The following is a 25,720-nucleotide window of genomic DNA, read 5'->3' as shown; positions in this document are numbered from 1 at the left end:
TAACGGTTCAGTACCGGTGAGTGGAAAACAAAACGGGAAGACAAATTTATTTAAACTAATTAGAGCAGGGAGCAAATGACCTTGCGGCCGTAAATGAAATAGTAAGGCATCACAACTAAATAAACAACTAAAAGTAGAGGGAACAATCAGCTGATCAAATGTAAACAAAGCTAGTTAAACGACGTTGAGAAAACGAGGGTTCAGCAAAGAAATTTAGAGTAACTGTACGTGTTGAAACTGCTAAACCAGAGGTACAAAATGCTGAACCAACAAGCATTTATTTCTATGCCTGATGCTCTAGAACCACAACCAGGCATTACTCGACAAATACTTATAAAGCCACAATAAAGAATCTCGAGGGGGTAACTATGTGTGCGATAATTCATTGGACGTAACTTAATAAAAATGTATGAACTTCGGCAGTAAAACCAACAGTTAAATCATAAAACATAGTTAGCGAAATTTAAACCATGAAGAACGGTCTGCAATTGTGTGCCTTGATGCTTGTTTATATAACAAAGCAGTAAAGTCACTCTTAACACACGAGCGTGAAATATATGCACGAACCTCAAACGAGCGCGCCAATCACGCGAGTATGTCAAAAAATCTTCTTGCGAGTGATACTGGATGTCCCTGGGATGACTGTATAATGCTTCTTCCAAAGTTTCTTAACTAAAAATAACGCATCCTAAGCAAACTTGTCCATATACAGGGTGGTTCATCGGGAACGGGGCGTGGTGAAATCCCATTTAGGAGACGTCAAAATATAACGATTGCACCCGACATAGCTTATGCCAACATTGCGTGTTTCAAAATCACAGGGTGTTAAAGGTTCAAATTTTATTTGAAAATTCCTTAACGACCTTTTGTGTTTTCGTATTATCGTCATCAAAATTGGTGAGCTTAGGTTTTGTAGGATGCCAAGTAAGAATTTTGATCCGATTTTTACGTAGTGCCTGGAGAGCGCTAGCTACAACCTGCCGCTTGGTATATTCGGTCATATTTTCTATGGGTGCGATTAAGGTCAAATTCTTTTCAATGTAACGAAAAAATGCCTACTTTTATTCAAAAAAAAAAAATTCTCGTTTAATTCCAATATTCATTTATTCATTTAAAAAAATTTTACATTTAAAGTAATTCGTGTTACGTAATTTCAAAGGTTTAAATAATTAAAACATTTTAATTAGTTAAGAATTCAATATTTAAATAATTAAAAAAAGTAAAAGCCGTTAACAAGTTAAAAACGAGCCCTATTAGAAAATTCGTTACAGCAAAAACGCAGGACGTGTCGCGCATCTCCCTATAGGAAAAGTCACTATTTTTTACTTAAAAAGGGCAACTAACAAGAAAATAGTTTAATCGCTTTAACAAGCTAAAATAGCAATAGCTAAATAATGCGTGACCCTGCTAGTGAACCACGATTATTATCGTTTTTGAAGATTTGAAATGGGTGAAAATCTTGCAAACGAAGATGGATATGTAGATTAAACGAAAATACCTTTTTCGCGTAAAAACAGACGTTCTTTAATTATCTTGAATAGAATTTGACCTTAGTTGCACTTATGAGAAAATATGACCAAATATACCGAAGCGATGAGGTGTAACTAGAACCCTCAAGAAACTACGTAAACATTAGACCGAAATTTTTCTTTGGCATTTTGCAAAACCTAAATGGAACAATTTCGGTATTTATCCTGTGAAAACACAAAAAGTTATTAAGTAATTTGTAAATAATATTTCAACCTTCGACTTGCCGTAATTCCGAAACGCACAATATTGGTATAAGATATGTTGACTCTAATTGTCATACTTCGATGTCCTCTATCTCGGGTATTGCCATGCCCCACTTCCAATGGTTCATGCTGTATATCCAATGCTGCTTTGTTTCGTTTCTACAGGGCGTCAAAGTTTCCAAGTTAACATAGTTTTTTTTTATAATCGCTAAACGCAGTCATCAACTTTCACTAATTTTGAAATTAAGGGTTACTACATAAGTCGGTGGGTTTCGAAGTAAGCTAGATTTTTTTTTATCATATTTAACCCCTTTTTGCTTCTTTTCCACACTAATTAGCATTATTTTGAAATTTGTTTACAGTTTTTCCACAAAAAAAATTATTTGATATACGTTGGAACACATCATACTACTGCGGCAGACCTAATTCGACCCATACTGTAGTTGCACCCACGCCTACACTGAGTGTATACTCTAGTAACAATAATCAAAAATAATGTTGCTCATTTTAAATTTCGCCCCATGACACTTGGGTTCGATATATGGATTCTTTTATCGGGCAGCGAATCACGTTTACAGCACTGGACCTCCTTCTTGGTGGATTGTAAAGAAACGCGTATCACTGTCTTAAAATGCGAGTTTGAATCGTGCCTTCGCATAACGGAAATCACTACATATTTAATTTGGGACACAGTGTATGACAATAACGCTTCTCATGGCAACGACTCTTTCCTGATGTAGCTTTTGTCCAGCACCTTCTCTGCAGACTCCCACTGCCGGCCAACTCCAATTAGGAAATGTCCTGATCCACACGGTTTTTTTCAAATTCAAGAATGTCTCTTTTTCCCTACACTTCATGAGGAAAACTGGACGCTTCCTAAATTAACCTCCTGGCCCGACAAATATTTTTTTAACTCAAGATCTATTACCAATTAACTCGATGCCGAAGAGGGGCGAGCATAAATTAGATCAAAATTTTTAATTAATGACTCAGGGAGTTGTGCCAAACCCACGAATTGCATTCATTACATCATTCCATTTCGTGGAAAATGGGTGCCCTAAGTTGGGTTGAAATTAGAAAAATTTTGAGCTGACCTAGTTGAATAAAACCCTGTTCAATCAGCAAAATTTAATTTTTCGGAGACAATTTAAGAGCTATCTGTGTGAAAAGGTTTGGAAAGTTCTTGCCTGGGAAATTTCCACTTAGAGTGTTTTTTTTCCCACGAAATAAGCAAATGTTGTGCTCGAATTATGAGCCTCTATTTGAATTGAGAATATTTGGAAATTTGAGTTGATCGTACCCTAATATTATGTCCCATTTCCGATCAAAAACCCATAAGTCTTGACACTCTACCCTCTAATAAGTAAACTTTGTTCGGCTGTCAATAACAAACGCGGAAGGGCTTTTATGTTGACGCAAGGGGAAAGTTTATTAAATTAAACATTTCTAGGCACGCAAAATGCTTTGTGTTCGAACCTCCTATTCAACCTCACGAAGTGGAGAAACTTCTCCCTGTTTACCTTAACATAGTCGATGTTCGACCTGGGTTTATGTTAATTAACCATTAATTATTAAGTTCCTGTGTACACAATTTCAGGCAATTATCATAATTCATCGGAGTATAACAATTATTTTTCTCATTTCAGATTCGGTTGCTCCTATTTCGACATCTTCCATCAAGGAAGTTCGAAGGTAAAACCCTTTCCTTATAGCCACAAATAAATTACCCTTTCCGATTATTGTATTGTAGTCCTTGGTGAGCACAATGGATCTTTGCTTCTGACGTCCTGCTTTATTACATTTTGTTGAACCCCTTTTATTACATCTTCTAATCATCTCACTGATTAATTTTAATTCAAAATCACCATTAAAATTTGTGCTACGTGCAGCAGCTGATTTTTGCCGTAGTCTTCAATTTTTTAGCGTATTTTTCGCTATGGATCCTTGAAGGGGAAAAATCCCAATCATCATCTCAGGCACAAATTCCAAGCATCATATCCCGAAGAAAGGAAGCTGCACGTCCAATAATTCCCCATTTCTTGGATCGAATTTATTGCCTGCATGCAGGCATTTCTTGTACGATTATTGGCGTGTTTAAGTTGCAGAATGTGTTACAGATTGCATTGGTATGGTACGTAAATTTAAATTTCAATTACGCATTATGATGTTCCGGGTCGAGGTCCGACCCAGCGAGAAATGAGCGAAATCCTTTATGTTCAATACCAGAAATAGTCCCTGGAATATTTCTTAATAGCGATTTTCGCTGCACGAGGGTTTTATGTAAATTTACATTCAAAAGTTCTCCTGCCAAATTGTCGCTCTGCTTAAGCCCTGGAAACGTGGGGAACTAAGCGGAAAAACAAACAGAAAATTGACGTAAAAATTTTTTTATGGAATTATGCATTTGCCGTTTTGTAACACGGAAGGGAGTTGTGGAAAGTAGCGCATTTTGCCCTATAACATATTCAAAAAAACGATCAATCGGCAAAAGCACATGTAGCAATATCACTTCATCAGATTCAAATCGCCAACCGAGAATCCCTCACCAAATATCCCCTGGAGCGGTATCTGGTAAGGTACGAGAATGGCCCCAGAATAGGCCCGACTCGGCACACAGATGGCGATTTTATGGTAAAAATTTACCTACTACGTTCCAAAGACTAAATCTCAAAAAGTTTATATCTAAAACTTGAGGACGCTACGTGGATTTCTGTTTGTTTTGGAGCCGCTTTGGTATGTGCTTTAGAAGATTCTGTGAACATGGGAAAAATTGGTCATCTGCGTTTCATTTGAACGGCCTTAGTCCATCCAACATCAATGCGGAATTAGATTCTACTGTGGCGGGACCTCGTCGCTCGTCGACACCTGTAAAGTACTGAGTCACAGAGTGTAAGCGTGGTCGTACCAGCTGCCAAAACAAGCTCCGCAGTAGTCGACCCGGTGAGGAGATGACGTCAGATTTTTGGGATGCAACTGAGATGATTTTCGTCGACTACTTCCCAAATTCGAAAACAATAAACGGGGAATATTATGCAAATTTATTGCAGTGTTTCAGCGAAATAATCAGGAAAAAGCAATCGCATTTGGTGCAACAAAAAGTCTTGTTTCGTCAAAACAACGCACCGGTTCACGCTTCTGTTATCGCGACAACCAAAATCAATCAATTCGGCTTCGAACTTTCTCCTCATCCGCCCTATTCGCCAGATTTGGCCCCCTTAGATTATTTTCTATTTCCAAAATTGAAAAGAGACATGCCAACGTTGAAAAGTAGAGTCCAAGATTGATGGTTATGTTGATACATTCGAAGCTTCTTACTATAAACAGGGCGTGGAGGCCGTAGAACATCGCTGGGAAAGGTGCGGCAGTCTCAAAGTAAACTATATCTACTGAGAAATAATGAGATGTTTGACAATTTTTTTTCTTTAATTGTTAGCTTCTGGGACTCCCCTCGTACGCGTAGTGAGAAGAACTCTCACGTATGCCGCGACTGTGGCTTACGAGCAGCAGGCATGAAGGAAAAAAGGAGGAATAAAATGAACGAAGAACAATTAAAAAATATCTTAAGAAAGATCTAAGTTTCGCTGATACAGTTAAAATCTCAATCTAAAATCTAATCGTTCTAGTTAATCAGTACAGGTACTTCGCGTAAATCGCTCGCCCATGACTTCTTGTAGAAAACAGGGGAATGAGGCATTCTCTCGTTGACTGTAATTTGTGATAATATCACCAGAGATAAGCTAACGAATCAATTGAACAAAATATTCAAATAATGAACGTGTGACTATTGACGTATCACGAAAAAAATTGGATATAGAAAGAGGAACTTGACCCTAAAAAATATCCTGCAGCTGCAGATGGTTTGCATTGCATTTTTTACCGAATTTACATGAATTTTTCTCAAAAACTAATCGACAGATTTTGGATCGCAATACACTGTTGGATGCAGTTTTGAAAGACCTTTAAATCGAGGTGTCACTGTGATTTTTTTAAATCGGTCATTTTGTGCTACGGGTGACGAAGCAACATTTAAAAACACAAACGAATGGCGAAATAAGGCACGTTTTGTCCTGTTTGATACTGCTTTTGAATTGTCAAAAAATAATAATTCGTTAAAAAGTTAACTGGCGCGCGACAATTCAGACCCGCACGGTATATCATTTAGCAGATTTAGGCAAAGAATTGAGAATAATACCTCGCAGTCTATAGAAGCTGTGAGGAAAAGATTTAATTGAATTTTAACATCCTGTATATGTAAAAACTCGAAAACATATTAGTCCAATTTACTGCCTTTAGGTTTCCTTATGTTCGAAAAATCTTTGGTTGGCGGGTGGCCCCCGATTTTCAGCGCACCCTGTGTCTCTCAAAAACCATTATTGGTTTTTAAGGTACAATAGCTTAAAATGGAATTTTAAACGACTACCGAAGAACGATTAATTGCATCCAAACTTTCCCAAACCATTTCGCATGCTTCAGAACTTTTAATTCACATTTTTACCTTCAATCGGAATACTTCAAATTACCGCAAGTCTCCCAGTTTCATTATTAGTTTCCCATTTTTATTGACATTGTAGAATTATTAGGTTGAGCTTTAAAAATGGATATTTTCAGCGAAAAACAATATCCTCCATCGATGAGGCTAGAAATACAACATCTTTCTACGAGAATTCAAGCCATAATCCGTTTATGAAGTGTTAATTATTGAAATTATAGAAGTTTCTAGTGCGAAAATCTCACTCAAAAGCTCAAACTAATATAAAGCACGTAAATTAGATACCCAAGCTGAAAGCTGGCAAGGAGTCCATAAACGAAATGGAGTATTTAAAGCGGGTAAATTGCTAAAGTTGCAATTTTAGGGCAACGTGTCTTCGTTCAAAAGCACCCTTTTCCCCCGCCTTTGTTCGCAAAATTGGTCAGAACATATTTAAAAAAAACCTAAGCTGACAAAACCCAAAACCCTCATTTTGTAGATTAAAAAACCCAAATTACCTACCGGAGTATGCAATTTCCAACCAGCTGAGCTTAAATAATTAAAGGCAAACCCTAATTTGGCACTGAGTCTACTCTCGGTGGCCAAGGAGATTAGGCACGAGTCTCCATTATTCTCTAACTTCCAGCTAAAAGTCAACGCGAATATTCTTAAATCAACGAAATTTATATGCCCTGCACAAACTAATCTGTGTGGTATTTTAACATGCACTTGGCAATTAGAAGGAAGTGGAAAAGTCTTTCCTGATGTTTATGGGTCAGTTTCCAAATCAGAAACTCTAAATGGTGTATTGCGATTCAAAATCTGCCGACTCATTTTTGAAAAAAACCCATAAATTTGGTAAAAAATTACAAGACAGAATCAGTTAAATATCACGTGAACAGCGGAAAAACTTGTTTATTGGTAGGAGATTGAACGTTTTAAATTGGGCGCTCACAAACAGTTTTTGGTTAAAAAACAAAAAAGTAGAAATATAAAAAAATACATATACACTATTGGGCAAAAGTAGAGGAACGTCATTCTTCGGATGAAATTTTTTTAAGTGTTGAAATTTGAAAATCATGAATTAGGCCCTAAGGTAGCTGTGATAAACACTTTAATGTTGTGCAGAGATAGACTCTTGTTGATCGGTTTTGATAGAATCTTTAGGTATAAGAAATTTTTTAAAGGGACATAAGCACAGAAACACATAAAGAATTTTGTTTATAACAATCGGAATCCGTTTTTAAATAAATTTATGAACGCTTTTGTCATTAGTTCAGTTTAGGTGGAAGACATTTGTTCGGAGACATTCGGCATAAAATAATTAACGCTTATCCGGATGGTATCAAACTAGTCGATATCGCAGAAGTTCCTAACATTCATAAATCGGTCGTTTCATAAACAATTTCTAATTTTAACTCGCGAATTACATTAAAATCAATTAAAAAAAGTGGTCGTCCCAGGAGAAAAACGAGGCAAATTGGCGCATTAATCAAGAAAATTGCTCAGAAACGTCCACGCAAATCTGCAAAACATATTCTACGTGAACTTGGCGAAGCCCAGATAAGTTACGAAACTGTTCAAGGAAGACCGAGGGGAAGTAGGACTGTTTAGTCGCAAAGCTGCAAAAAAACCATTAATATCGAGGAGGAACCAGAAGGCCCGACTTGCTTTTGATAAAAATGTTTACACTGGACAAGCAATTATTCGAAAAAAGCGCTGTTTTCAGACGAAAACATATTCAGCATTTTTAGTTCTGATCATGGGTCCATCGTCCCCCATACCAAAGGTTTAACCCCGAGTACATCAAACCCACAGTTAAAAATGGCGAAGGAACTTGCATGATATGGAGATGTTTCTCCGGATACGGTGTAGGTCCGTTACATATCATAGAGAGCATCACGTATCGGTTTGTGTGTCTAGATATATTCAAAAACACGATGCTGCCATATACCGAGGATCATTTACCACTAAAGTGGGTATTTCAGCGGGATAATGATCCGAAACACAAATCTAAAGTCATCCGAGACTGGTTCGCTGCCGCAAAAATTACTGTTATAGTCTTTCCTGCACAAAGTTCCGACCTCAACCCGATAGAGAATTCATGGGAGGAACTAGAACGACGTCAAACTATGATATCATTCAAGGAAGAATTAATTCGGGTAGTGCAAGAGTCTTTGGAATCCATCGGAAATGACGTGATTTTGAAATTATTGGAATCGACTCCGAAGCGATGCCAAGAAGTCATAGCTAACAATGGGTTTTCCACGCAATTATTAATTTAAGTTTAAAATTATCAACAATTTCCTCACGTATTTTAGAGTTTCGCCACTTTTGTCCCAGCTTATTATTTATATTTTTAATATATTTTTTATTTTTTGTTGCAAACCGGTAGTCACCTACCAAGAATGTTTCTTATGTTTGTATGTATATACAGTCACTCAAAAAAGTATCCGTACGGCCGGAAAAAAATTCTGCAAACCGTAACTTTTGACTGATTTTGTTCAAATTTTGTATAATGAAAATTCAAACCGAAACTCAATTTGCGTAATTGAGCAACTTTTGAAAATTGAACTTTTAGAGTGCTTTCCAGCGTTTAAAAAAAAACTCCGTTTTGAAAACTTCTTGTGCGGTGGAAATTTTTCAATGTGGTTTTAACATTCTTGCAGTGAGGATTTTTCTTCATATATCCTGAAAATTTGATCAAAATCGAACCGCAAATAAGGGAGTTGCAGCTTTTTAAAGTCGTCAAAAATGTCAAAGTTTCGTCATTTTGCGCGAAAATCGTCACTCTTTGGTGTTTTTGAAAGGCTGCAACTCCCTTATTTGCGGTTCGATTTTGATCAAATTTTCAGTATATATGAAGAAAAATCCTCACTGCAAGAATGTTAAAACCACATTGAAAAATTTCCACCGCACAAGAAGTTTTCAAATTGGAATTTTTTTTTAAATGCTGGAAAGCACTCTAAAAGTTAAATTTTCAAAAGTTGCTCAATTACGCAAATTGAATTTCGGTTTGAATTTTCATTATACAAAATTTGAACAAAATCAGTCAAAAGTTACGGTTCACAGAATTTTTTTCCGGCTGTACGGATACTTTTTTGAGTGACTGTATATGTTTAATAATTTCCAGATTCAGTTCGGTTCAAAAAAATCAATTCAAAACCACTGAGGTTTCTCTACTTTTGTCCAATAGTATATATAACGAAAATTAACAATTAATTTAAAATCACACGGTATTTTAAGGACAAATGTTGAAGTGGAGGTGACTAAAATAAACTAGAAGATGAGCAAGGAGAAAGGAGGAAAAGGAACCGCACAACACCAATAACGCCCAAAATATTAAAAAATTGTTATTTTCTTTAACTTTAAAAATTAAAAAATCAAAAAAGCAGGACCAATATGTATTTAAAAAATAACCCAATACGTTAGCCCTTCTTCCATTTACTAGACTGTTCCGTGAATGTCACGGAATACCTTCCTTCTTTTGCGACCTCGGCTAGTTTCTATATGTTCATGTGTAGGATTTTGAATTTCGCAATTTTCCCAAAAATCCTCAAAATTAAGAACTTAATTTCCTAAAAAACGACCCGAAAATGAAACCAATCTCAGAGGTACCACGTATGCGGTATTTTTGAGAGTACGATGTAACGACGCAACCCAAATTGGATCTACATGCGTGAGGATCTCGGTTACCGAAAGAGGAACAGTGCCGGTTGAATGAGGAAAGTTTTCCAGAATTTCACCAGAAACTCATAACCGGTTTAAAAATTGCTTTAAGTTTTGCCGATTTCCTGAAAAATTTAAACAACTGAAATGCCACTTTTGCAATATGATGTGTTAGTAGTATAATTTTTGAAAATCGAATAACTGCCCGTCAAAATCAGCAGGGACGTACTGAAGGCAATGCCGCGAGGTGAATTTTACGAAAAACGAAATAAAATTAGAGATTGGGGATATTTAAAACATCTTCGTAAGCTACCCCAGTATCTAGCGTGAAGATTTAAGTATGGGATTTCTTCAACAATTCTTTAAATTAATGATAACTCAATTTGGGAATAAGCAGAGACGTGTACTAGGCGAGTTCCAAGAGGTGAATTCTTAGAGCGAGAATTAAATTAGGATTTTAGAAAATTGGAGGGTACGAGTCTTTATAAATCAGCATAATCACTATGTTCCGTAGTAATTTGTTTACCTGAAATTCCTCAATTATTCGCAAAAACGAATTTAATTATTTTAATTGAATTGTTCTAAAATACATAGAAGCGCACTTAAAGCGGATCTTAGTAGGTAGAATTTATAGGAAAACATAGAATTGCGAAAAGTTCGTAGCAAACTTTATGAAGCACCTACGGAAATTTTGGAAAGTAATAACTCTTTTTAAAAATTACCTACACCACTGTGTTATAAGGGATTTTCTAACTTTCGATTTCTTCAGTAGTGCTCGAAACTGGAATGTCAGCTCAGAAATAAATAATAGAGTTTGGCCTCCTTGCGGTAAAACTTTAGAGTCGAATTCCACAGGAAAAATAGGAAAATTTTGGCGTTCTGGTTTTCGAAAACTAAGAGCGGTAACCGCCTACCGTACGTATTACATTCAAGGATTTCACCAAATGGTTCTTGAAATTGAGGACTGTATACCTGGAAATTTACCGTATAATCTTTGAAATGAAAAGCTCGCTCCGAGGCAAGTTCTATAAAACAAATTTAAATTAACCTTGAGAATGCAGACATATAAATTTTCTCCATTTATTTTACGAAAAATAGTAGAAAACAGCTTCAACGCCCACTTTACTGTTGCTTTTTTCTTCATTCATAAGAAATCATAGTTGGAAGACGCCTCATGAGGACCAAAATTGGGGGGTGGTAACACGCGAAGGAATGCGGGTGGTCAAAAGGATAAAAAGCATTAAGACTCATTATAGAGTCGTCCTTATTTTTTCAGATTTGACTCGAACACCCTCAGGAAGATCCCCAAAATCTAATTTTTTATCAAAACGAACAATGACTTTAAACGGACATCGTCTGTAGAAAATAATGCGAAAGTTGAAACCGCATGTAATATTAGCTCAATTTCTAAGTTGATCAAAATAATTTTAATACAAAATGGAAAACACCAAATCTGCAGCTACAATCGTATTAATCAACAACTGGTTGCCAGTAGCAGCTACTTGACTAAACTCCCAAGGTAACCATCGAAAAATGAAAGCCAAAGTCAACCATTAAATTGAATTATCCTTTTTTAACGTTAATTTATAATCGTGTTTAACCACGACGAATTTCCTAACTTCTAAATGAAAAACTCCATTACTAACCTGTGAAATCTATTACCCCACAAATCTTATTGTGACACCTTCTCAGAACTACAGTTTAAAGTTTTAACAGCTTTACCAAAATATCTAAAAGTCTTCGCAGAGTCAATCATCAGTAATCATCATGATCATCAGTACCGAACGATATTGCAATATCAGAGTGTTTCGCGTGCAAAGTTGCGGTGTTAACTACCAAACTCCGCCGAAGAAGAGAACTTCCAGAGGCTGCAGCAAGTTGGTGGATCTGCGCTCCGAAGAAGGAGCGTCACATCGCCGCCGTCGACCGCATCGTGCGTACGAGTTTTTGGCATTTGCCGCCCCCCGAGTGCCGCCAAACCTGTTGACAATGTTCATTCAGACAGCGGTCGCTGGTCGGCGGCGAACGAATGTCGAATGCCTGCCGGAGGCGGAAATGTATCCGAGGAAGGTGAAAGGGGTGATGTTAATGGAAAGTCGAACTTGAAACCGAGTTGTTTTTGAATAAATACAGGGTTTGGTGGAGATAAGGGGCTGAAATGCCTTTTGCGGGGTGGTTTTGTTGGTTGTTCCGTGCGAGGGGCTACTTTGTTGGAAATTTGCTGTGCAACTCTTTTTTGTGTTATTCCAGACGCATCCGAATCTTTTTTTGGCACAGATACATCAACTAAAGGTGAAAATGTTGCAATTTATTTATTAATAACGTCGTCAATCAATTTTTCCTCTTATTTTTTGGGAGCGACGCCTCACTCACAGGACACAGTGGGCGATTTCTGCGCTCCAACAACACCTACCGGAGCGCGAGGCATTATCCACGAAAAATAGCAAAATAAACTGCACATGAAAAAACATGTTTACCGTGAACCGATCGATCTTGTTTGCTTCAATCGCAATCCTAAGGTTCACGTAAGTGAAAAATGTACAGGGTATTTGCTCGTATAACTCTCATTATGATTTGTTTTACGGGGACGTCAAAGGCTACCTCCACACCATCTTTTTCCGCTCAACCTGTACCACTAAAAATCACGTTAAAATGTAATTCTCATAAAGATCCAAAAGTTTTGCGTGGGAAATTCGCATCTTAAAAGGACCATCCAGTACATTCATCCATCAGAGGCTCCAACTGAGAATAAAATTATTAATGCTGCTTGCTATAGCTCACATCCGATGTTTACACACATAATTTAAGCTCGCCTTAAATATCCCAATAAATCAGTAAGATATGGGTCTGTCGACTCGGGAAGATTCTCATCCTTTGAGTGCCATTAATTTTAACGCCCTTCGAATTAATAACTTTAATCATTGTTTGACCATGGCTAGAGAGCCAGGTCGGCTTTTGCAACCAACCAATACCGTACTGTCTCGAAATACACGGATTTTTTTCGAGAAAACGCACAAAGGGGCATTTTCCCGGAGAGCTGCACCCCTGAGATTTTAATTCTGAACCGGCCGGGTTAAAAATTCTTTCATTGGTTTGTAACACCCCTGCGAGGACGTTCGCTAGGGGTAGGCAAGCGTTAAGGGAAACATCTCGAGCTCGGTATTTCCTCGAGGAATTTTACATTTGTATACATTAAATAATGAAACTTCAATGAAATAATTTACGACAGCGAGCTCGTCTCCAAAATGAACAACGCCCTGCTCTAATCTAATAAGACTTGACACAATTAGTATTGTTCAAGGTAAAATGGTATTGTTACTAAATAGTCCAAAATGTGAAAGTGCTTTTCATCTGGCATTTCCCTGACATGCTCATCTCGTTTTCGCCTCTCAAGTGTGTCTCTACGGATGTGGCAGTGAAATATTACGTAATACTCGTACGTGCAAGGGTGTTCTCTAACCGTTTTGTTTTAGTATATTTATCATCAAAGGAAATATAATAATCCATGACCAAGTCATCAACCTTGAAGTGCTTCTGTAAGCTACGTACGATTCTACAGCCGTGTGAAAAGTTTCATTTTTTCCATGAAAGCATATGTGGCCTACCTTAAAGAACCGTGACTCGACTCGTTATTTCTATAAACAAAACTGGAACGTCGCCGTTCTTCTGGAAAAATGATGAAAACCAAATGATTTAAAGTCATGTGTTTTGCCTTGAGAGCATCTTCTCAACGCTTATAGCCTCTTAGAAAGTACATCCATGGCAGTATAATAATTCTGTCGCGTCTCAATTTTCCTTTCGTGCTCGTAAATCTTACATAATTGATTTAACTCTTATGAAAAACGTTCTTTGTTAGCCTGGAAGCATTTTCCAAAAATCTCATATAATTTACGACTCAGTTTCGCATGTTTGTTCGAGTTCTCCTCTGCTCAATTAAACAAGTTTATTTATTGCTATTACGAGCCTTTAGGCCATCTTCCGTACAGTCCCGACCTAAGCCCCAGCGACTTCTTTACCTTTCTTAAAATCATACATGGACTGCGTGTTCAAAGGTTCCTGTCCCCATAAGAAGCAGCGAACCCCGTCAAAAACGTCGTTTTAACTGTACCAACAAATGAATTGAATAACTGCTTCCAGGAACGGTTCCAGCGCATGCAACGGTGCGTTAATCTTCGTGCAGAATATTTCGAAAAAAATAGAGTTTTTAAGAGCTGTCTACCGTTCCGTTCCAGCTCTACAGCAGGTCTCCGGGCGGAATTGCTAAACGGAGAAAATTTCCTATTTTTAATTTTTTTTTTTTCAGAGAAAACCGTGCTCTCCACGAATGTTTTTGCTTGTTCCAAAACGGTTGAATCGGTTTTCATCGTTTCAATTTTCCTGTTCATTCATTCAATACTTGCGAGTATTAAAAGTGCGAAAAGCACTTCCACACGCAAACTATCCAGTGTTGCCGCTGTGCCAGAAAAGACTCGAGTTTGTGGGCACTTCATGTGGGCGCACATCCAAAAGTTTGGAATATTCACACGGTCCACAATTCTAATGGTATTTACTGATTTATTTTTTCATTCGCATAAACGAGAGATCTAAATGTTCCGTTAAACAAAATGGATGTCTAAATTAAATAAATAATTTGTAAAAATATTATTTATCTATTTAATAACAATTTTACATTCCTTCAAACTAAATTGAAATGTCCGTTTCAAAAAGGACATGTCAATTTATAAAAAGTTAATTGTCCGTGTTGCCTTCATGGACCTGCATGCATGTCTGCAAACGATTTGGCATGCTCTCAATCAAACGGTCAATATGTTCTCGAGGGATTCTTACCTCTTCCTCAGCCGTATCGTCTTCAAGTTCCCGCAGGGCGCGAGGTGGATTATTCCTTCACCTAATGCGGCTTTTTAACATATTCCAGATATATTCTGTGTAACTCATATGGGGAAAGATCGCCGCTCATGTTAATCTTTGTACCATACTCTTTCGTCTTCAAAACAACTTTCCACTGCCGTGTTCTAATGCCGGGGTGCATTGTCATCCGCAAACGCAGACTTTTCACCAACTCAACAACGAAATAAACACACAATTGGACGTAAAACTTCCTCGACAATACAATATATCTTGCGTTCCAAGGAAGCACGTGCTTCTGTCATAATTCGACTGAAGAACATAAGGCTTCCACCCACAACATGGATATTTCCAGTCGGGCTCGTCTTCCTGGAGCGTCCAAACCAACCTCCCATCTTCTCGAATCAGAAACCAATTGATATTTACAATATTTTTTGGAATATAAGAGGTACACGTGTCGTATTTCTCAATATTCCTAACATTTGGACATACCAGGTATTCCGGTATGAAGTGAGCGTCAGCACATAAATGTCTTGATATAGGGCATTTGTTGTAAACAAACCTTTTTTTTGGTTTTCTTGGTTGGTGTGCAATCTGACAAACATATTTAGTACAAATCCAGTCCTTGAGCAAACAACAATATATTATTTCATTGCGCCAAAAATGCCGAATTTTGCACCACAAAATGATGATTTGCGGAAAGCATTAATTTTTTGCTTTCATTTGAAGAAAAGTGCTGCAGAGTCGCGTCGAATGCTTGTCGAGGCATATGGCGATAATGCTTTATCAGAAGCAACATGCAACGATTCAGAAATAACAATTTTGATGGGCAAAATGGAGAACGTGGCAGACCACCAAAAAAGTTCGAAGACGTTGAACTGCGATCAATATTGGATGAAGATGACACTAGAAGTCAAAAGCAAATGACAGAAATGTTAAATGTTGCACAACGAACAATTTCTGATCGTTTAAAAGCTACGGGAAAGATCCAAAAGCGTGGAAAATGGGTGCCGCATGAATTGGATGAAAGACAGATGGAGAGCCGGAAAAACACCAGTGAAATTTTGCTTCAAAGGCGCGAAAGAAAATCAGTTTTGCATCGAATTGTTACTGGAGATGAAAAATGGATTTATTTTCGAAATCCTAAACGGAAAAAATCACGGGTTGATTCGGGACAACCATCAACATCGACTGCAAAACCTGATCGATTCGACGAGAATGCTGCGTGTTCGGTGGGATCAGAAAGGTGTGCTGCACCACGAGCTTTTAAAATCTGGTGAAACCGTTCGCTACCGACAACAATTGAATAATTTAAACATTGCACTGATCGAAAAACGATCAGAACGGGCCAGAAGACACGGGAAGGTAATTTTGCTCCATGACAACGCGCCTGCACACCGGTTCAGGACAACCATCAAAACGCTTGGCTGGGAGTTGCTACCCCAGCCGCCGTATTCACCAGACTTGGCTCCTTCGGACTGCCATTTGTTTTCATCGATGGGACGTGGGCTGAGCAGCACTTCGATTCCTACGAAGAAGTAGAAAATTGGGTGTCTAATTGGTTCGATGATTTCTATTGGCGTGGTATCCGTAAATTTCCAGAAAGGTGGTCAAAGTGTGGAGAAAGCAATGGTCAATATTTAGAAAAAAAATTTTCACAAAATAGCGCTCGTTTCACACCTGCAGACCTGGTATGTGCATTTTCGAGATGCCTTCTCAAATCTTAACGTAATATCTCACTGAACAAATTTCTAGCAACGATTCTGACATTTCATTACGTTAATCATGTTTCTGGTTATTGACATGCCTGACTAATTTCGCGCAATCAGCGTCATACTGAAACCAGTCCGCTAACTGTACCTAACACAATACTGGCACAAATCACCCTATTTGGGCCTACGAATGAACTTGTTAATGGAAATTATCCATTTCGACACGTATCTCTGGAAGTTTATACAAAATTAAAAGTTGGCGGTAGCGATACGGTTTAACGCAGAACACGACTGTTTACATCTTTAATAAAGCCAAATTGCACCGCAACAAAGATCAAAGTGCGGGGGCGGCATCTCTGCAGGTACCTGCACGATTTGGCATTTTTTACCGTCCCCGAACGTTTGCTGGTTAGCAGCAGCGTATCGCGAGATTACGAATCCAATTTGCGATATCAACATTACCCTCTCCCTCAAAACTGAAAAGGGTCATTAATTGTTTTTCGGACTAATTAGCATATCATCCTGTCATTTTGAGTGCCTGACCGGGAATAAAGCTGGGAGCTTTGAGTTAATTGTAGGTGTTCCCAAATAGCTAACTTAATAACAACACGGACGAGAACAAGTTCTTAATTTGTTAAGTGTTTTTGACCCCTCTTTGACCTCTTCAATTCGGGTTGTCTTGGAAGCCGGGCCCTGACTTGTGAAACCCACTGTCTGGCTAAATTTTTCGATCCTACTAGATCATTACACCCCTAGTGTGCTTCTGAAAAAGGAATCGAGCTGATTCTGAGACACGCCTTCTCATTAACTGATATCGGGGTCTTGCTTAGCGTTTCGAGGGGGATCGGTTTTAGTACAGATAACATTAGCTCTTCTAAGCCCTGATTAGCAGCATTAAGATTAGAATTTTAATTTTAGCCAACGAATAGAGGATACTAAGCAGGGCATGTCAATTTAAAACCTAACCACCCTCCATATTGCGGTGCTTGTAGGAAATATGTAAATATGTAAAAACACGTCGACTTCGTTTGTAAGGTGGGAACTCTTGAAGTTGGTTGTCTATTAAATGGCTTGGACCTTCTGGCGGAGGTAGAAACAACCACTCAAAAGGTGTTGAGTTATAACTCCTTTGAGTGATTTTTTAGGTACGTTTCCAGATGTCAAAGGGTTTTTGAAAAATCATGTCTAGACCGCGAAGAAGCTCAGGTGTCAACTGTGTTGTAGAAAATCTCTTTTACTGTTTTACGCGTTCAAAATTCTGTCCATTACTCCCGAGACAGTATGAAGATCTGTTTTAAAAACCACTATAACGTATTTTTCCACTCAATCCTTGCAAATCTTAAAGGGTTTTATAAACAACAGGTTTGAGACGTCCCTAGAGAAAAAAATCCTCAGGTGTTGAATCAGGGGATTGCGGTGGCCGCTCCGCGACCGATGTACTTGTCAACAAACCTATCGTGTAACCGCTATGTAACACGAAGAAAGCAGCATGGTAGAGCTCCATACTGTTGGAAATGAGGAAAATTTTGCTAAAACGGCATTACCAGCTTTAACTTGAGAAGAAAAATTCGCAGTAATAATTAACAATTCTGCAAAAAAACTCAACAATTCCATGGTCTTTTTTAATCTAACAATCTTGTTAGTATTGTTTTTTCTTCGAGCAAAATATGTTAAAAAAAAACATTTACGAATACAAATAATCAAATAGAAAGCAAAATAATTATTTATTGTTCGTAAAACTCAGCCTCAAGACTTGGAAATGTTGAAGAATAGAATTACAGCTGCGCGTAAGGAAATTGGGGTTTTTGCGCATGTTAGAGTAGGGTTTGGAAACGGACTTTATTACGATTTAAAAAATAATGGACAGTGTTCAGAGTACTTAAACGTTAATAAACGATTTTTCTACAATACCTAAGTTTATTTAACAAAAAAAATAAAAACGGGGAAATTTGGAAAGGAAATTGAAAGACCTCTCCAATGAGGTATAACTCGACCCCCCTTTCCGGTTAATATCTCAATGTTTGTTTCCGGCCACGCTAGAGAGTCCATGCAATTTAATAGAAAACCAACTTAAGGAATTTCCCCCTGAAAAGAAAATCGACGTGATTTTGCATATTTACATAGTTCTCTAAGAGCTGAAATATAGAGAGTGGTTCGTGTTCAAATTGAACTAACCTGAACTAACCTGAGAATATCGGGTAGAAGGCCCATGAATTATGAAAATTGTCTTGTCTAATTGGCGCTTTTTAATTAACAATATCCGAGGATTTGCTGAAATAAATAATAATATAGAGGTTTTTCTTTAAAGTCTTATTAGGAATAATCAAGTTTAAAGGCTGCAAAAACCTGTTAACGTAAAGTAACTCTCCCTACGAGCAGCAGACAATTTCCTATAAAATACATTAAGAGCATGCAAGATTGCCAAAAATCATACAAAAACGTTTATTACTCTCTTGAATTGTATTTTTATCGATTTGATAAAACGCTAAATGTGATTTCTTCAAAACATGACGTGGCAGCGACAGGTAGCCTCCGACCTTCCCACTTGTAAGGCTCCGTTAGCTACTTATGTCTTGCATCGGCCCCTTTCCCAGCCGGAACATTAACAATTTCCCCCTTCATTTGTCCACTCCAAATTTGCAAACTGATCGTGGTAGAGGTGCTGTATTTCTCCATGGACGCTCAAATACCACCGAAAGGATCGATTTGAATTGAATTCGAATAAAAACTTTCCACAAGTTTTAAGTAATTCGGTCCCGTCAGAATGGAAATTTCGAAGATTTCGAGGCAATCTGGGCTGACTGCAACAAAAATGTTCAGGAATTCTAATCCAGAAATTCCAGGAAATTTGGAATAAATCTCGCCCACCTAAGAAGAGATTTAAAAATCATGTTATGCGAATCATACCGACCTGAGCACGAATTTTCGTGTATTATTAAAGTAATCTGATTCGACTTAATGAGAAACTTTCAGGAAATTTAAAGCAACTGGAATATTTCCAGCTATGTTACCAAATATTTTAAAATTAAAACTGTAAACTCCTGGTGCTGACAAGGGATCTCATTTGTTTTTGGGCGATCTCAAACTTTAGCGAGACTCTCAGTGGGTTTCAAAATGGTTTTGATATTGTATGTTTCTATTAGGCACTTTGTGTATATACGATTGGCAAGTCCAATACCCTTTTCCTTCCAGATTTTCTTTTTATTTTTCTCGTCGATGAGCATCATGGGGTAAATTGCTCTATTGACTTCTCGCTACGTCTGTTTCTACCAAAGACTCTTTCTGAGCATTTAAATTCGCTTTCCAGCTCGCACGTTTCGAAAATGTTTTCGCCGGATCCAGATCCGGTTTTGTGAACTTAAAGTCGTTGAATAATTAATAACGGAATATATATTATCTTCATGCCACATCATCGTCTCGCCATGCCAAAACTGAAACATGAAATCTAAGGCCTAGTAAACATTCTGGCAGTCGTCGTCGATATGAGAAATATTCGAGAGGTATCGGGGTGTTTTGTATTTGGAGTGCATTCTGAGAAACAAGCGCTATCGAGAGTGAATAACGAACTCATTATGCACGCTTAATAGGTTTATTAAACTGCGGGGGTTAATGAGCCTTATCAGGTCATTTCGAACTGACGTTAAATGGCCATATTGTTATACGTCCGTGAACAATAACGTGATTTTCAAATATATGGTAACAATGTCGTTCGCCTCACCCGGCTGAAAATCTCGGAAACGTCGTTTTTGCGGAAAAGAAGTGGGGCATTTCTCCCTATAAAAAGCGGAATTATTAAACTCTTATCAGCGCAAAGTCGAGATGGCCTATTCAGATTTCAAATTATTCGAAATCGGCTATTAATCGAGTTTGCTCCGCGACTTAATGTCAATAAATGGTTCTCAAATTTAAAACCGTGTAATGTGTGCAAATGGGCTCTTAACTCGGGATAGGCTTCCCATACACATCCCACTAATCGGATATCGATTAGACCTTAATGTTGCCTTTATAGCCTGCTGCAATCTTCTTCCAATACCGACATAATTATTTCCATCATCAGTCTCGAATAAGAGATGCGTCTTTTGGTCCCAAAATAATTATTAATTGCATTAACGTTTCAGAATTATTCAGACATAAAGGGAAGTGAGGAATATGGCAAATAGAGTAATGGCCCTGCTAACATTTCCTCTCTATATATCCTTGCACGATACACGTTGAACCATATGGGCGTACAATGCCAACAGCTTGCCGTAGCCCGTTTCAAATCTGAGGTTTTAGCATAATGTGGGCAAAAGGCCTATGTATCGCAAATTGAAATTGCAAATTGACGTCTCGAAATAGCTCTTTATTTTGGAAAAATCCGAGATCTATTTTGTTAAGAACTGAGTTAAGAACGCCCAATTATTAACTGAAGATAAACAGTTGGAGAGATTTCCAGCTGGATTCTAAACGCAATAATCTACACCTCCGCTCCAAGTGGTAACTGAAATAATATGTACTTATGTACATAGTACAGTGGCAATTGCAGCTTATGCCCTGTATTTTCTTCCAAATCCGCTGGATATATTCGAGGGCTACTGCCTTTATTGGCTTTGTTTGTGATAGTCACTTGCGAGCTGACATGTGCGGTTTATTCTGTTATTCTAACAATGCGAAGAAAATGCTGCAAACCACCCCTTCGTACTTGGACAAAATGCCGATTTTCAGATTAAAATATTTCCCCTAAAACTTACGGACAATCCAACGAATCCGATAAAAAATATTTTCACCACTAATCCAATATCCAGGCAATTTTCCCGTCACTCTCAATGTCTTTTGCTATAGAGAAAAAGTAGATTTATTGACCAAGAATTAGCCTTTTAATGTCAATGTTAACGAGATGTGAAAACGAGATTGTCTTGTCTGCTTTTCGTTACGACTCATCGGATTTCCCATTAGTTTCTTCTAACCTAGGAAGTCTTGGTTTTTGAGAGTGTTTACGAGTGATGGAATGTGCATTAGGGTATAAACTTTAAACCATCCAGATACGCGGCCGTAAAACCAACAACAACAGACGTTGTTATAATGAAAATATTACAGTGTATGCCACAATAAGACTTTATGATAAGTAACATTTTATAACTATAAGAACTTTTCAAATTTTATTCCTCACTGCATAGCTTCCAGACGTTAATAAATCCAAAGTGAAAATCTCCAGTGCTTCAATAAAACCAGAACAATCTTTAAACTTGCTGTGAGACAAAACAGTTAATAATGGGGGTCATTAATCGAGAAACTGGACACAACAATGAGCATTTTTCTCCTCACACAGCGGGCCGCGAGTAGGGTTATGAGGACAAAAATAATTCCACCTTCATACCAACTCACCACAGATGAATCATTCTCTTTCCCTTTAAACCACTCCACTGACCCGCTTCAGGGGTCTTGATAGGAAGCAATTCTTGTTTTTGCCGGTAGGCAATTGGTTTTATGAATCACACGTTTATTTATTTAATTATTATTGTCTGAGGGAAAAATAACTCTCATTCGTAAAACAGATTAGACCGTATAGTATGTGAGAGTCCCAAAGATAGCCGAGCTCAGAAGATACACTTTCAAGCCGTAGAAGTCGTCCGATATAAGGTGCAAGAGCTACGGGGACGTAGTCAAGAAGCTAATTGCCGTAGAAGAAAAACTACGGGCACGTAGCGAGGACCTACGGGAACTTAGAACGAAAACTGGCAGCGCACATGGCGGCAACTACGCGGGTAGACCCCCGTGAAAGTGGAGTTAAAACTTACTGATGTCAGGGGATTAAACTTGAAGTTTGCATGAAGAGTGGGTTAAGAGGAAAGTAGTCAAATGCCAAGGATCACTATCGAGTTTTAATATGATCTAAAACCCGTAAAAATCTGACAAAATCAAGTGATTCGAACCCTTAATAGTTGCATGAGTTCAGTATGTAAACCAATTGGCATCTCCATCACAGTGGGATTTTGAACACATAACGGGAGAATCCGAATTTGTCGGGAGAGAACTATGTACAATCGAATTGTACGAGAACTACGATAAAACTAATACTACGAGCGCATAAAGCGGAAGCTACGGCTACGTAGAACTGAAGTTCCGGTTACGTATAAAAAATTATATAACGCATAAATCGGGTTGAATCGGGAAGAAAACCATGAGCAACACAGTCATGGCAAGGTGGTATAGACCTTTTGTCTGCACTACGTTTTCATCAGTCACTGCTAAACGCGGGGAATAAGGAGGTAACAGAACTTTTTCTCAATCTCAAGCCCAAGGAGACACAGATTCTCAAACACCTTGAATTATGGTTTATCGGATTAGATTATATTTCTGGGATAATGAATATTGGCGTGTTTTTTCACTTCTTGCAAGTCGAATGTTTATGAACCAATTCCATGATAGCCACATATTGTCCAACTATCGGTTATAACGCAATGCTCATTTTGCACATTATTTAGGGCCTGTTTGAGGTCAATGTTTAATGAAAATTATCGAGCGCCACATATGTTAGGGAATAACAATTAATATTCAGCATACGCCATGAGGACATATTTTACTTTTCAATTTCTGTAAGGGTTCATAGATTGAAAATTTTCCAGGGCTCTTTTACACATTTCGTTTTAATCACTTTCGATGTTAATGACGTAATTAACGGTTAAACGAGCATCGAAATTTAAATATAATAGTATTATAAAGCCTCTTTTTATGTGAGTCTTTTATACCGGATGTCCAGAAGAATCCTGAACGTAGGAGTTAACATGGGAAATTATTTTTTGCGTCCGCGCAGATTACTCAATCGAAAAACTTACATGGAAGCTCTTCGTCATTCCTCAGTGGTTTCAATCTTCTGATTAAAGTCGTTTTAACTGAAAACGCCGCCGCATTTCAAAATTTTAAATTTCCCGCGTCACCGTTCGAGGCCACGATTGGTCCGAATACAAGACCTTGCGTTCGTTCAATTCTAACCTTGACTCCGACCAATCGTGATCCCGAACAGTTGCGCGGGACATTCGATTTTTTTTTATTTGAAAACGTTTAAGTGGAACATTGAAGGAACTGAGGAACGATGGCGGATATTGAGCACTATAACCCCCACGTCAAAGTTTTTCAATTAGATAATCCGTGCAGGCGCAGAAAAATTTAAATTGAGTGTTAATATTAATCTCCTGTGTCCAGGGGCGCCTGGACACCCGACATAATCCAAAATTGAAATTTTCTTCATCCGACGCTAAGAAAGTAGTTTTAATATCTGTCGAGCTAATTAATGCACGTTGTTTATAAAGTGTCTCAAAAAAATTCATTTTCAAGTTGCAAAATAATAGGTAGTAAGAGCAACACTTTTAAACTTTAACAGACGACTTTTATAATGAAAATGTTTGTCGCTGTTGTTCGTCCATCTCTCAGAAAGCAAATAGAAAAAAGTCTCTTAAGCCAGATGAAGGAATGTTGCCAATAAATCTTAAAACAAAGCTCCAAGATTATTAATTTTCGCCCATTGAGTCCATTTTCACAAGGCAACGCTTACGTAGAATACGAGATCTCCGATTTCAAGAAGCGCACAGAATAGTTCACAGCGCAGTTGGAACTTAATGAGATAATTCAAATTCTGCTAGAATGTGGGTCTGAGCGGGAAAGCTTTGCACAAGATGAAATTTGAAGGAGTAATGAAATCTGAATGATGATGACAAGTTACTCCTGAGCTCCCTCTTTGCAGAGGAGGACTGCTTTAAGAACTTGTTTTCCTGCATGTCATGCTCATTTTAAAACGTATAAAATGGCGAAATAATTGAAAACTCTTGGGAGCAAAACTTTTCGGAAAAAATAATGTAGGAATTGGCACTCACGTGAAACATTTGCAAATAAACATTATGCAGAAGTTCTGTTGTGGACATAGCAGTGAGACCGAATGCTTTTTCCTTCTTCATGACGAATTTTAATCCGTTTTAGCGGTTTTTTTGCAGTGGAAAGTTCAATCAACTCTATTAAAAAAAAAAAAATCCTTCTCAGTGAAAACTTCGAACCGACTTTTATTCTCGAATTACAAATTCCCGTTCGACCAAAGAGAGTGGGTTTTTGCGGCAATATAAAAATCAAGCAAGATGCAGACACATAATGCACTGTTTTCCTCCCACATTCGAGGATATCAGAGTGCTTAAACTTTCTTTATTTGCTTCTCCCTTTCGAGAACATAGTACGTTCAACATGGTTCGAATTCTTTGCAGTCGATACCACGTCAGGAGAGCTGATGCACAAATACTTATTAAAACCCTCTGAAAATACTTCGACCACTAAAGGAATGGAAGTAGAGCTTTTTGTGTTAACCAGCGGTATTGATCATACAAGAAATAATTTAAAAGAACAACTTATGTCTTTCGTAGGGTGTTTTCCGACTCCCATGACGTTGTGGAGGTAGCGTTGAATGCGTTTCCGTTTATTGAATCTGCATATTAGAAAGAGCACCTCGTAAAATCCGCGAATTTGTTCAAAAATTGTATTATACTGGGTGTTCTAAAATGCACGAACGATTTTTTAAACACAGAGCGGAACTTTTGCAAATGTCAAAAATCGCCTCATAAGATCGCTACGATCCTGTCGACAGAGCTCCTCAGGCGTGGTTTCCGGTTCATATTCTCAAAACTTGCGATTAGAGCTTTCCTCTTGTAGCGGTCATTTAAGTGCAGATTTTTGGCGAGATTAAGAAATAGCATAAGGAGGATTCCTCATCAGTGAACCGTCATGACAAATCAGTATTTAAATCCCTCAAATTCAAAAAATATACGTACAACTTGTTGCAAAGAGGAGATAGTCTGGAGTCAATCCGGCTATATTTACTGCTTGAAAGGACATTGAAAAAGAGAATAAATAATAATATCGAAAGCCTTCAATCCAATAAAGGTGCATATGGTTTCCCAATTCTGCAGACGTTTAGGTTTCTGTAAGATCATTATTCGGAATGTAAAACTTTGAAAAATAATTGCTCGATTGACCACTGACTAATTAAAGATCATTGTTGAGTAGAATAAATGATGATGGATTTTTCAACTCGACGTTTTAGAGAACTTGATCTCCATTTGCGGAACAAAAACTCCAGATCCGTACTTAAAAAATGTGACTTTAACGCGACAAAATACCACTCACGGCACTAAACAAACGATCAAAAAACAAAATTCCTTTTTGTTACGCGTAAAAGGGCTCGAACGCAATGTGGCTCACGGGTCTGAGCTCTGATGAGCATCTCGACGTGTGGCAAGGACGATAACGTGAGAGCCTCCGTCGTCTGACTGCTC

General features: G+C 37.9%; 1 protein-coding gene and 1 long non-coding RNA gene across 2 annotated transcripts in view; one reads left to right on the top strand and one right to left on the bottom strand.

Annotated features, from left to right (window-relative positions):
* Positions 1-11,639, bottom strand: part of Nos (Nitric oxide synthase) — an 86,742-nt gene extending 75,103 nt beyond the window's left edge. The window contains exon 1 of the mRNA XM_066299795.1: positions 11,517-11,639. The gene's annotated coding sequence lies outside the window, so the exon portion shown is untranslated. The remainder of the gene's footprint in view (positions 1-11,516) is intronic.
* LOC136348678 (uncharacterized) lies at positions 38-9,506 on the top strand. The gene is made up of 3 exons (XR_010733706.1): positions 38-407; positions 3,380-3,425; positions 9,448-9,506. It is a non-coding gene; the product is annotated as an uncharacterized lncRNA (long non-coding RNA).
* Positions 11,640-25,720: the final 14,081 nt, after the last annotated feature.

The sequence above is a fragment of the Euwallacea fornicatus genome, chromosome 34, assembly GCF_040115645.1.
Source record: "Euwallacea fornicatus isolate EFF26 chromosome 34, ASM4011564v1, whole genome shotgun sequence".
In the NCBI taxonomy this organism is placed as follows: domain Eukaryota; kingdom Metazoa; phylum Arthropoda; class Insecta; order Coleoptera; family Curculionidae; genus Euwallacea; species Euwallacea fornicatus.
The sequence above is the reverse complement of the archived record's forward strand: the minus strand, read 5'-3'. Positions and strand labels throughout refer to the sequence as shown.